At 41.4% G+C, this 13026-nt stretch overlaps 1 protein-coding gene across 2 annotated transcripts in view; it reads left to right on the forward strand.

The window, feature by feature from the left end:
• Positions 1-13026, forward strand: part of NR3C2 (nuclear receptor subfamily 3 group C member 2) — a 192146-nt gene that overhangs the window by 95242 nt on the left and 83878 nt on the right. The gene's annotated exons all lie outside the window — the stretch shown is intronic.

Here is a 13026-nt window from a genome sequence, read left to right on the forward strand (position 1 = left end):
GAGTTAGTAGCTAGACTCCTGTGTTTATATGCCAAGCTAGAATATATGAGGGAAGATGAGCAAAACAAAAGTCAGTGAAATGAGAGAGATACCTGCAGCTGTTAAGTGCTGCAAGACTTTTTTTTTTCTTGTCAGCTTAAGTCAAACAAGCTAACTGTTCATGCACTGAATAAAGATATTGGTATCATCATCATAATGGAAGTTCTTCTTTCCGTGAGTTATGCAAAAGAACTTCAGAGACGCATAGATGTGATTGTTAGCTCTACTTTTAATATGCAAAATGACAGGCCCCCTGTCTTGTCAAAGCTGTTTTTAGAAGAAATAAATACTGTGCTTCAGTCATCTGAATTCATTAAAAAAAAAAAAAAAAAGTGTAATATTGTGGTGCTCAACTGTATCTGATCTGTTTGTCCCTAAGACTTCTGCTTGGTTTAAAGGGAGTAGTAGGATTCCACCTATGGGTGGTGTTAAGCGATGCGCAGGAAATACAGCAACTTAACTCAGAGGGGTTGAGGCTTGGAGCTGTTAATGAGTCTTGCAATTGTTGTTTTCACTAGTGATGAATTAGCTCTGAACTCACTAAATCAAATACTCATTTTTGTCACGAGGGGGAAGTTCCCGCCCCTTTCTCTGAAAGTCCCCTCGGGACAGGAGAAAGAAGGTAACGAGTGTGCCGAGTGTGCGTTGCGGGTGCTCCCTGCCTCCTCTGCGGGGATCTGGGGCAGGTTCTTCTGCGTGCTCTAATTAAGTAAACACCCTTGTTAAATAGGTGAGTATGTGTGAGGGTCCGAAGCGCTCAAGTGATGATAGGGTTTTCGGCGTTTTTCCTGGTTGAGCTATTGGTTACAATAGCAAGCCCAGCGGAAACCTAGGTGGAGCTTGTCTTCCTAAGGAAATAAAGTTTATGTAACCGGGCTGTCTACGTGTTCCCCACCTAAGAAGTTTTGAATGTCAGCCAACGTCAGCTAAATTTGACGATGGGTAGCTCTTACCTCTTGCAATTTCAGCTGTTATCTCTTCCCAGTTTCATTAAAATAAGTGACTTGATGGAAGAGAGACACCCAGCTAGTGCCCCCAGCAAAGGCAAGGTGATGGTTTGGATTTTTCTCCTGTGGAACGTTGCAGATTCTGAGCATGGAGAAGGAAGATGCAGGAAATGGAGTTTCATTAGTCCTGCTACTCACTGATGAGCTCTTAGGATGACAACCAACTTCTTTCAAATGTACTAAAAACATTTTGGAGTTTAGTATTTCCTCTGTTTTGTACCTGCTTTTTGGGTGTAAGGAGAGCGGAAGTAAGGAAAAATCTTAAACCTCTTATGTTTTGTGACCACATGTCAGAGTGCACCAGAGCTATGGCTCCCACACCAGAAATTCCATAGACTGAGGTGATCTGAAAGCTGCGGGGGGCTGCAAGTGGCGAGCAGCGTTTGTTGTTAAGCAGTTTATATAAAGTTAACTTAGATTGCTGCAATCTTTTCGATTTCAGGCTCTCAGAACTTACCTTTTGCTGAATTTCTGTCATGCTTCCCCAAGTGCTTATACTGCATATTGTGCACCTGTTTATAGCAGAAATAATTTCAGCAGTTGCAGGAAAAAAAAGGTCATATTCTTTGCAAATCACATAAATTGCTTGATGTAGCAACGAATGTCTGGTTTGGGGTTCTTTCAGTTTGGTTTTAATTGCACCTACGCGAGACTTATGTCCATGCAATACACTGATTTTAAAAATGAGCGTAAATCTCACAATCCTTGCTGTAGAAGACTGAAAGTCTTTACCCTATATAGAGGCCAGAAAAATAAGACTTAGGTTTGATGGCTTAGGCAATAATAACGTTTGCTAGCTACGTACACCTTGATTAGTTCATGTAAATTTGCTAAATTTATGCATAAAGACATAGTTATGCATGCTTGCCTGTCAGGTTTGCTCTGGAGTTGCATGCTTCTGTGCATAAACAGCTTAACAGCATTTTCATGGCGAGGAAGAGATTACGGTATTTTTAATTGCTGTACCAGCCCCTTTTCCCACTGAAATCAAATACAAACTATATATTGTAAAACTATACATTGTAAAGGAGTTTTGGCAGCATGAGGCCAAGGATTTTGGAGAGGAAACAGTGGCTATGTTAGTTGCAGAGCACACCTTTCTTGATCTACATTTTATTTAATGTTCTTGTTTTCTTTCTGTCTTTGCTGTATGAGTTTCAGCTCTTCAGCTGGAGAGAGCGGTAGCTAGAGCAGCGGGTATCATTAATATGTGAGTAGTAGAGTGAATTTCAGCTGTATAAAAATGAATCCTTTGACTTGCAATTGTGAACATTTCTAGTTTGCCTTGACAATCCTGTCAAGACAAATCTGAACTTTGTCAGCAGTTGTGATTGCTATGGGAGAATTACCAAAAGTCTTTGCTCTACGTATAAGTCTGATTTCAGCCCTCATCTGCTGTTTGGCCAAAATTTTCCATGCCACTCAGCAGGCTAGTGCCTGTCACTCTGACATATAATGGAAGGATATTTTAATTGATTTAAAAAATTAAATCTTGTTATTTAGTGTAGTGTAACCGTGTTGCATGCCAGGGACTACACTTGCTGTGAGAACACAGAAAGGGGACTTGAAAGCTTGATTTCAAGCAAGGTTTTGGAATATTCTGAAAGTGCACACGCTATTGATTTTATTTGCTACTTGGGCTGACTATCAATAGACTTCTTATGTAATGGGAACAGAGGTTTCTTGTTTTGTAATTGCAATTAATTTTATAAGGGGTTCAGAAGGACTTGAAGGATACAAAGCGATGTAATGGTCAACAGGGCAGCCACAAGCAGGTGGGGCAGCTCTTTATCTTTGTGTAAATGCAGAAGTGAAGACCTTTGCACAGCACCACCTTGTACAGCAGAAGCGGGAAGTGATGCCCCTAGCTGGTGGTGCTGCTTGCCACGGTCTTTGCTAATCAGGCAGTTTCTACAAGCAGATAGAGCAGGAACTGTTTCAAGAAGTGTGACACATGAAGAAATGCATAGGTTGTATGAGTAAGAATAGAAACAGGGAATACTTGAGTTTCTATCGATGTGTTGGTTGAGAAGGTACCACAGAGGCTTTCACCATCAGCTAATAACTTTAGACCAAGGAGTTATTCATGTAATAGCTGCAGCTGTGCAGGGTAGATAGGAAAGGAAGTAGAATGGGTGCATAACTATTTCTTTGCCACGAAGAGAAGATGAGAAGGCTTTTCTTACCTTGGGGATGTGCAATCTGAAAACATGAGAGAATCCTCTAAGGAAATTTAGAGAAACAGCTTAACGGGGGAACTTCAAAATTTGATAAAGAAACATAATGTATGGGTTATGTCTGTGGAGTAGACAATATGTGGACTAGCAGACTTGGAAATAGAAGTTTATTCAAAGCACTGACTGTTAATTCTTAGCCTTAACGTAAGACCTCCCTACCAGACTGAGCATTTGCAGAAACGCTGGCTAACAAACTCACTCAAGGTATCAGCTGACGCCTAATTGCAAACTCTTTGCAGTCAGCCAAAGAGTGAGACACCGGGCCTGTTTCCCGGGTGGGTTCTAAGCTGGCTGCTGTTTGCGAACATGCACAGCACGGGGAGAGGCCACGGGGGATGCAGTTGCCCAGGAAAATTAGAAATGGTTGCACTAGGGGAAGCTTCGCCACCTACTAAAAATAGGCCCTATTTTAGGTCACTTGGAGCAGCCTAAGTGCTTGTTTCTGCTTGTTTGGAGATGACAGAAGATGATGATGCTCCTGTTTAATTCAAGACCTGAAATAAATCTGATTTGTAGAAAATGCCAGTTAAGATGGCTACCACCCCTGAGGGCCTTACAGAGAAATATTAGACATTTCCAGACATATTTTTCTGCATCAGGATACTATCTACTCAGTGACACCTAAAGAACAAAAAGAAAATGAAGATTTCTGTGTGTCTTTTGAGGAGAACAGATATTGGAATGGTAGTAAATAATAAGTGATTAACATCAGATGATTTAGCTAGCGTGACTCTTGTGAAAGATGATGGAAGGCCAAAAAACGATGTGGATTGTGAATCTGGATCCAGAATAAGCATTATAAGAACAGGGAATGCTAAAAACATGTAGGCAAGTTTGAAGAGGAACAAGGGCTTGGAAGAAAACAGGAAAGGAACCTGGGATGTGTGTGGTTTCAAAGAGGTGCTCCTTAAAGGATGACTCTTTCCGTTTGGTTTCCTCATGTAGTGGGCGGCGCTGTGGTGAGCAGTGCAGAGATGTTGCTGCTTTGGGTCCAGCCTAGTTTCTCCTTCAGTGCTTTTCCTCTTTCTCCTAGCTGATGGGAGTCCTGTGTCTGGTTGCCCTGTCTTGCCTGGGCAAAGCAGCATCTTCTGCTCACCGTGACCTTGCCGTGGTCCTCAGAGGTCATTCCTGTCATCTTGTTAGACTATCAAAAGGAGGCAAAGGTCTAGAGAAGGGACAAGGGGAACAGTAGAGGAGACAGAAGTGGAAAAAGCCCTGTCTTTGCCACTTTCTAGCTCTAGAAAGATGTTTTAATGGTTTTGTGGGAAAAAGGAAGGTAGGAAAGACAAATCTAACAAACCAACATCTTGCTGGTGTGGTTTCTCAGCCCAGAGCTGCCACAGCAGCTTCTGGGTTTCTGTATCAAGTAATAATTATATGCATTAAAATATCATGAATAGCTTGAATCTCTGAAAATGGCAAAGTGTTAGTTAAAATGAAGCCTTCATTATTTCAAGGAGTGTTTTTAGAAGTCTCAGATGATATTTCAAAATACTATGACTGTTTGCCTTTTAAAACACCTGTTAATCAGAGGTGCCGGAAAAGTTGGAGTTCTGCTTTTACTGTATTGTCTGAAACAAATGCTAAACTGGAGACTTTCTGGCAAAACAGCAAGCCCTGTCTCTGACCTTACTAAGGATTAGTACCTCCTGATTAACAGGATCCCCTTTGGAAGATTATTTCTTTCCAAACTTTCTTTTCCCAGTACATGTAAAACTCATTGCACGCTACAAGGTAGGTAAAACCTGCTGGGATTGGGAACTTCTCGTGGCCGTGGACCAGGAGGTTGGGCTCAGTTCCACCTCGTTGGCCCTTGGCAAGCGATGCTGTGAGGGCCCTGCTGCGTCTCCGTTTCCCTAGGTCTCGCCTGGGAGGGTTAGACGGTTGCGCAGGCTTTTCTGCCTCTGCTTTTGGTTTGGATGTGGAATTACAGTATAGCACTGAGTGGCCCTGCTGTGCTAATACGCTTTCAACATACCTGCTGTTTGTTGTCTTGTTGGTTGTGAGGGCAAAAGGGAATTTGAAGGGAAAAATATCCTTCCCTCCCCCGCAAAAATGAGATTCTTTCAGCTCAAGCAATAATTATACGTGTTGTCCTTTAGAAGCCTGTGGGATTGCTTTTATGAGTAAAGGTTTGCCATACTGGGGCTTTTCTTTGACAAGTTGGAAAATAGCCTTTGTTCCCATGGTAACCTTTTTTTGTGCTTTGGTGCATTTTTTCCCTATGGTTTCATGGTTGCTCGGGAGGTTTTTCTATTGTGATATTTTAATCCCCCTTAGACGGGGCAGCAGTTCAGTTTACTTTTTGCTATTCCAAAGTATTTAAAAATTTTCTTGCCTTTGAATACAGATCTCTTGTAAAGTTCTTATATTCCTGGTGTGGTGGCGTTGTCTGAAAGCGTGTCGTGCTCCCAGCACTCTCAGAGGCTGTAATAAGTGATGAAGCACAATTAGATGAAGCTGTGTCTCTTTTAAACTAATATATTTTCCCATAGCTACTCTTTTAGGACTTACGCTGAGGAGCCTTTGGCAGAGAGAGGTCTTGGCAACAGAAGGGCGCTGCTCGGTTGAGAGGGATCAATACTGGGGCCTTTTAATGTCACTGCAGGTGGCTGGATGAACAGGTTCGTGTCACACAGGTTTTGAGAAAAAAAAAGTGCCATATTTGTAGGAACTGCCTACCTAGGCTCCAAGGAATGAGAAAAAGTAGTAAACTTAGGCAGTTTTAAAATATTGCTGCCCACGAAGGCAGCAGAGCACCACCCTTCCAAACGGTAGGAACAGGGTTCGTAATGAGTTAAAGTATTTCTTCAGTGGTGAAAGGTGAGATGGTGCCATGAAAAACGGGATTTCCAAACGCGTGTTACTTTTCCATTAGTGTTTTCCATTAGTCCGAGCGTGTGAGAGTGGGTACAGGAAAGAGTGTTTAATGAGTTCCCCCCCACTTTCAGTAATTAGCTAGATCCTTTTCCAGATAAACTGTTCCTGCTTTATCTCGCTATACAATACTTGGCAATTTACAATCAACAGAACAAATACCAGCGTCGCATGCATTTAAGCTGCAGAATTAATTCTATAAGGGGACCAAGTATTGAAAGCCAGAGCAGTTGTCATCTTGGGCTTCTTGTTGTTCTGGGGCTTCCCAAGTTGGAGTTTTGCTCATAATAGTAAACTCCCTGCCTAGGTTAACCATTCCACTAGAACAGCTAACTGTATTTATGCATTAAAAATTGCAGAACAAGTAAATTTTATTTGCCTGGGGATTTGGATCTTGTTACATTGTGACAGTAGCTAGAGGAAAAGTGCATTTCAGGAGAATAGTTGGAGCACATTATGTTTCAGACTATCTCTGATCACTCTGATCAGTGGAAAGTTGATTTATTTCCCTAGGAGGTAAGTGCTGCTCAGCATCAGTCTGTCAGAAAACACATTTATTTACACATTTCTGTAGCCAGCACATTATTTGAAGGTAAAATTTGGATAGTAAACAACAATTACTACCAAAATATTTCAGTGGAGGAGGGCAAAGGAAAAGTCAAGGCTTAGAGTCAGGTTGAGCAGTGTGCTGGGTCCTGCCCACATCCACTAAGGTAAATGGAAACTGCAGTAGCTTCATTCTGTAAAATCAACCTGTGCCTTAAAGTTAATCTAAATACAGGAGCCTGTTCACTGGTGGTATCAGTCATCAACTTCAGTCTCTTGAACAAATATTGCAATTTAAATATGTTTTTTAAATCCCTAATGAATCTCTTGAGGGGGTTGAAGAAAGGGGGGACCTTTTTTCTTACAGGTGTTCATTAGGGACCATTTTTTACCGTGATTAAAATACAGGTATGAAAGTCAGATATATGACCTGTAGGCATTGCTATATAAAGTAATTGAATGTGACAGCTGGCATTACTGAGGAAAGAAATGGTATCATTTCATAGTCTGCTCCCTCTTAACTGACTCTGCTTTCCTCTGGCTTCTGTGTTTCACCCTAGTAAGCGTTTTTAAAAAGGAAAAAAGCACAAATACTAGATTAACTTTGTAAGCTATATTTTGTAATTGACCTACAGTATCTGAGGTTGAGACAACAGAAAATCCTGTCTTGCAAAAGAATCTGTGATTTAAAAAAGGAAGAAGACTATCTGTTAAGCGTATAAAAACTATTGTGTTTTATTTTTTACTAAAATATAGTCCTCCAAAGTTATAGAGGGTAAAAGCAGTTAATTCTGAGGAGCTGCTGGTGTGGTTTTAAATTGCATTGAGTTCCTCAGCAATAGCTAGAATGAAATAAGCCCAAAGGCATCCAGTTAAGGACCTCGAGGCTCAGGAGTTTGGGGTGCTTCCGAAACAGCTGCTTTGTAGGGCAAGAAGATGCCAGTTTCTGGGAGGCTCTTCTTCCTTAGCTGAGTTTTCTGAGTATTTCCTGAATGGAAAAGTACGCTTTCAACAGACACTTTTGTCGTCTTTATTATTTTAGTAGACTTAAATCATTCAAAAAATGAAACCTTTCCCTAACCAGTCCTACTGCAGACGCCAGAGTTTGCATGCACCACTGCAAGTGGCACCGGGGCGCCTAGCGTCACCGAGAGACACATTTAACTGCCCCGAAACATCCGGATCCTGCTCAAGGTGACTTCTGGGCCTTAAAATCTTCTTAGCTCTTCTTCTTTTTCCAGTCTTTCCCGTGGCTCCTGGGGAAAGGCAGCCGTCCCTGCAGCGTCGGTGTCGTCGCCAGGAGGGCCGAGCGGGGGCCCCGGCGCGCGCCCCGCTCGCCGCCGCTGCGGTCTGGGGGGCCGCGTGGCTGCTGGGCACCCTCGACCCGCTCCACGTGCAGGCAGGTCCCCCGTGGCTGCCCTCCCTTCCTGAAATCTCATCGTTTCATCTCTGGTTTTCCTTCTCTCTGCTTTCTTGCTCTGCTGACAAGAAGATTGGGTTATGCAGGCTGACATTTAAGAAATACCTTTTTCCAGTCTGCTAATCTGCTTTACGTGAGTAGCTGTAGAAGAGAACCGGGGTGTATTCCCACAGGGAAACTTTTTAAGAAAAATCAAGTTACAGAAGGCAAAACTGGTATTAGGAAATGGTAAATGCCACTGATAGAGACTGTGACAAAGATCTCCATGCAGTGGTCAAATAATCTGTTGGACAGCTTATTGTGACCCGTACAGCGTTTCCTAAATGAATATCGGAGTTGTCCTGGAGCTGAAATTCCAACGCCTGCATGGCCTTGCACAAAAATAGTAGCAATTGGGTTTGGGGCCCCTACTGTGGCTTGTCCTCCTTTGGAATGCTTCGTTTCGCCATCAGAGAGGAGAGGTTTGCTCAAACTTTGCTTCTCTATAACATCTGGTTTCAAAAGGATAATAACGTGTATAATCAGCTTTTAAAATGCTGGATTATCCGTGATTTTATTGACCCTTTACAAAATCTGTTATTTCTAATTAATTCTCCATACAGCTATTGCCAAACATAACTTGCCGAGACGCAAACGAGCTTGATGGCAATGGCTAGTCAAGGTCAGTAATTAACTGCCAGCGATCGCACTGTTGAAGATAATAAATCACGGGTATTCCTAATCACAGACCCTACAACATGACAAATACTGGGGCAGCCATCGAAGCAGCTATTTTACAGATAATTTAGAATATCCATTTGGCATCATTAAACGGTGCCCTTGGCTGTAAAACTGTTGTGATGAAACATGCATGTTCTGGTGCATTTCTTGTCCTTGAGTCTTGCAACCTTTTTTTAGGTTATAGAAATACAGTGGTAGAGGTATAAATGTAACAAGCCCTAGTCAGGCTGTAGGAAGCACTGGTATCTAAAAGCAGGGGTGGTAGCTAGCAGATGGGCTGTGGCACTTCAGTTGAAAATTTATAATAAGGGTAGATTGCTGATAACAAGATATTTTTCTTCTGGATCAATAGTAGTCCATTGTCTAATGGTTTAGGAATAATATTAGCATTAAAAAAGTTTTTACTTGAGTGTTATCTGATAGTGGATTATTTATTAATTATTAAAATATATGCTCATGGTTTTGATGATTTTGGGGGTTGGAATTTTTTGTGATTTCTGATAAGTATATTTCTTTCCTCACATACAACACAATAGAATTGCATATGCAAAAGAATACAGCTCTATCCTGATGCCCCAGTTCTGACACTGCAACTATTTTACGCTGAACACCAAGAGGAGTTTTCAGAGAGCAAACCATTGCAGCATTGCCCAGCTCTCAGCTGCGTGGTCAGTGGGTTTTGACAAGAGAAAACAGATGTGGTCCTCTTGACGAATGGGTCCTTGAGCTAGGAGCTAGGTAGCTCTGCACAAACATCACTCCCTGTATTTTATTAGAAGTAGCACAATTTCCTGTTTTAAAACTGTGGAGTGTCCGAGCAATATGTGTCAGTCATTAACTTCGGCTTGTGTGTACAACAGCAGCGCCTTCGCTTGCTCTGGGCGTTGAAGGACTCGCTCCTGCTCTAGGGGCCATTCAGATACCTGTTTGTCAACAGCCTTATTGCTGCCCAAGGAATCATTATGAAGTTCTGTTTGCATTATAAGGTCATCTTTAATTATAGTATCAGTTACATTTTTCAAAAGAGGGAACGATGCATTATGTGACAAAACTTTTCACCTTGATGCAGCGAGTCAAACTGAGCTACCAAGAACTAAGATTCAATTTAGGTGTATGCTTGTTATAATCTATTGAATTCAGTGTCTGATTTTTATCTGCTGTTACCTGCTTGTAGCTTTCTCCACCTTCCAATTTACTGTACAGTTGCATCCTTGGAATATGTGGGATTTTTCAAAGGAAAACTAATTAAAAGGAAACTATTTCAGTAGGATAGAGTCTATATGAAAAGCATTTTCAAGCTAGGGCTATTTTAGTGGAGTGTTTTTCTCTATAAATAGAATATAAAGCTATACTAAATAATTAAGTAATTGATTAAATGAAAGTCACGAATAAAAGTGTGTGTGTGTGACATCAAAGCTTGAGTTGAGGGCAGGGTTTCTTCGCCATTTGGATCTTGATGCAAAGGGGGATTTAGGAGGAAAAGGCGTAACGATCTGTGCATCCCTTATGGAGAAAAGCAAAGCTTCCATGGAGAGAATGACTCAATTTGACATTTAGCAATATGACTTGGACATAATTTTCAAGCTCAGTATTTTATTATTTCCATGAATGCGCAAACACCATTGTGCCTCCTGTATGTAGTAATATAACCTCATTTTAAGCTGGAGGATATTTCCGCGTGGCTTGGAGGAAAGAACATAAGAAATTAAAAAAAAACCCCAGCAAGCGAGGTGCTGTGTTCAGTGGGATGCAGAGCCTGAGCGGGTGAAACTTGAAGGAGATTTAAGTATTAACAGCTACTTTCAAAGCTTCTTTGCAATAGAGTAGGAATTTCTCTGTGTTGGATTTTCCTTTTCATAATAAAAATACCTCATTGGTATTGTAACCTATTTTTCTTTTGAACCGATTAAAAGGACGTATAGAAGCAAATTGCATTTGATTTCAGAATGTGAAGCGTCCAACTGTGATGCTGTTGCTGAATAGCTGAGTATATGCTTTATATTCAGGCTTTCCCTGGATCTTTCAGCTGTATTCAAGCCCTTCATCCAGATAAGTTCTGTACAGTATAAGCTGTAGGCAACGTCCTGGGCAGGCAATTAATGACAACTGTTATCTCAATTTGGCTTCACTGCTTTTTAACCCAATAATCCTATTTTTTAAAAAAAAAAAAAAAAGTTCATTCACCTATTGCAAATCTTACATGACTGTATATTTTCAATGAAAAATAATATGAATATGAGCAAACACAGATATATACAAACACACATAAGTACATATGTATATATTCTGAAATGCTACTCTGATATCCTGGAACCTTCTACTTCTCCATAGGAAGAGCTCTTTCATTGAATTACCTTTTTAAGGTATAAAAAGGGGAAAAAAAATCTTTTTCAGTGTAGAAAGATGATGCATTATAGTTGTCATATGGTAGGAAATTTTTTCCTGGTTTTAGAAAGAAATGGGAACATGCAGCATCAAAATTACAAATGCCTCAAGGCATTACAGTGGAATGTCAGAATGGAAATGTTTAATTTTCCAGACAAAAGATGTGAAAAAGTATTAAAAAAAAATCATTTTGGAGGAGGTACCTTCCCAGACTATTGACATTTTCTCTGGAAAACAGACACTTTTGAAGAATATTGCTTAATAAGAAGCTTTTTTTCATTCCATAAGAATGATGCTGGACAAGGAAAAGGTTTTTTTTTCCTTTTGTCCCATTCTGTGCCTAAGCAAATCCAAATGGAAAGCTAAAATCCAACCCTGAGTAAGTAGTTCGGAGAAATCCCCAGGCACCTACCTTGCCTTACAGGGTGTTAATACAGTGTGCTTAGATACAAATGGGACTGGAGCAAATCAACCTTCTTCTGTAACGCTTTCTTGGTGAGGCTCCTCTGTGTCCCTCTTAATAGAAGAGCTAATGCAAGCACCTAGCAATTATCGAGGAGCGTTATGTTATGCAATGCAAGTATATATAGCATAAGGAATAAAACTGGAAGATGTAGCAGAGGAGAGAGAGACGGGAAGCATTATTTGGAACCTTCTGATGAGTGTGTGAGCGCCGTCTTTTAAAAGCCAATTTACTTTGGATGTTGCAGCAAAGCTGCAAGCCAGGAGACTTGTGGTCCTTGATCCGGAGTGACATTCGCTCTGTGCCTCTGGGTAAATCATTTGACCTCTGTGTAGCTCTTTAAAGGAAAACAGAAAATGGAAAACGGCAGTGTGTGCATACTTGAAATTTCCTGAGCAAGCTGGTTGTCTTATGTTTGAATTAAGACTACCTGGGAACTTTGTTTTCCAATGACTGATGGAGAAATCCTCTGTGACCTGCAGTTTGAACTATCAAATTATTTCACCACGGGTGTCACGTTTTTCGGAGTTACTCTTGCAATTGCTTGGCAGCATTCAAAATGGTAATAGGTGATGAAATGCAAGAGGTCGTGTTTGCCAGGCGAGGGGAGTCTCTGCTGAAGGAAAGATTCTCCCCAGCTTTCCAAGGCGTGGGAGAGATCCAAAGCTCTGCTCTCCTTTCATGTGGCACGTTTCTCTGAGCGTGCAGATTTTATTAGGGTGGCATTTCCAGTTCCCCAGGGAGAGAGGGAGGAGACTCACCGCTTCAGGACATGGGAGCTGTTTTTGAAGAGCACTGTCTTTTAGAGCCGCCACTGGGAAATATTTCCTGCAGATGCCTTCAGAGAGTCATCGTTGAAACCCCAACAACAAAAATACCCCATGTTTTCTCAGTGCAGTGCACAGCTGAAACTGGGCTTGCAAGATGCATCCTCCTGTGAAACTCCAGAGTGTTTTCCAAACCTCTGACCCTTCTTTTCTGACACCTGGGGTACTATGGAAAGGTATCATATACTTGCAGAACGTGGAAATGCTCCAGAGCTGATCCAGAAGCTGAGCTGTTAGCGGCACCAGTCCCGCACAGGAAGCGAGGACGCAAGCGCGAGCGCACGGCATCGCAACACTGGCTTAGCAGGTCTGCCATGGATCTGCTTGAGCTATGAAAATCTTGAAAGAAAAACACATAAAGCAAAAAGAAAAAGAAAATTTGTAGTTACGTGATCATTGACAAAGTGGTTTGGTTTTGATCTTTATTTTCAGTTTTAATCATCTACCCTTGGAGCACCTTCTCACATCAACATTGATAGATTATGGATGTTTTAAAGCAAACTCA

Source organism: Nothoprocta perdicaria, unplaced genomic scaffold (assembly GCF_003342845.1).
Source record: "Nothoprocta perdicaria isolate Ctin4 unplaced genomic scaffold, notPer1 scaffold_31, whole genome shotgun sequence".
NCBI lineage: Eukaryota > Metazoa > Chordata > Aves > Tinamiformes > Tinamidae > Nothoprocta > Nothoprocta perdicaria.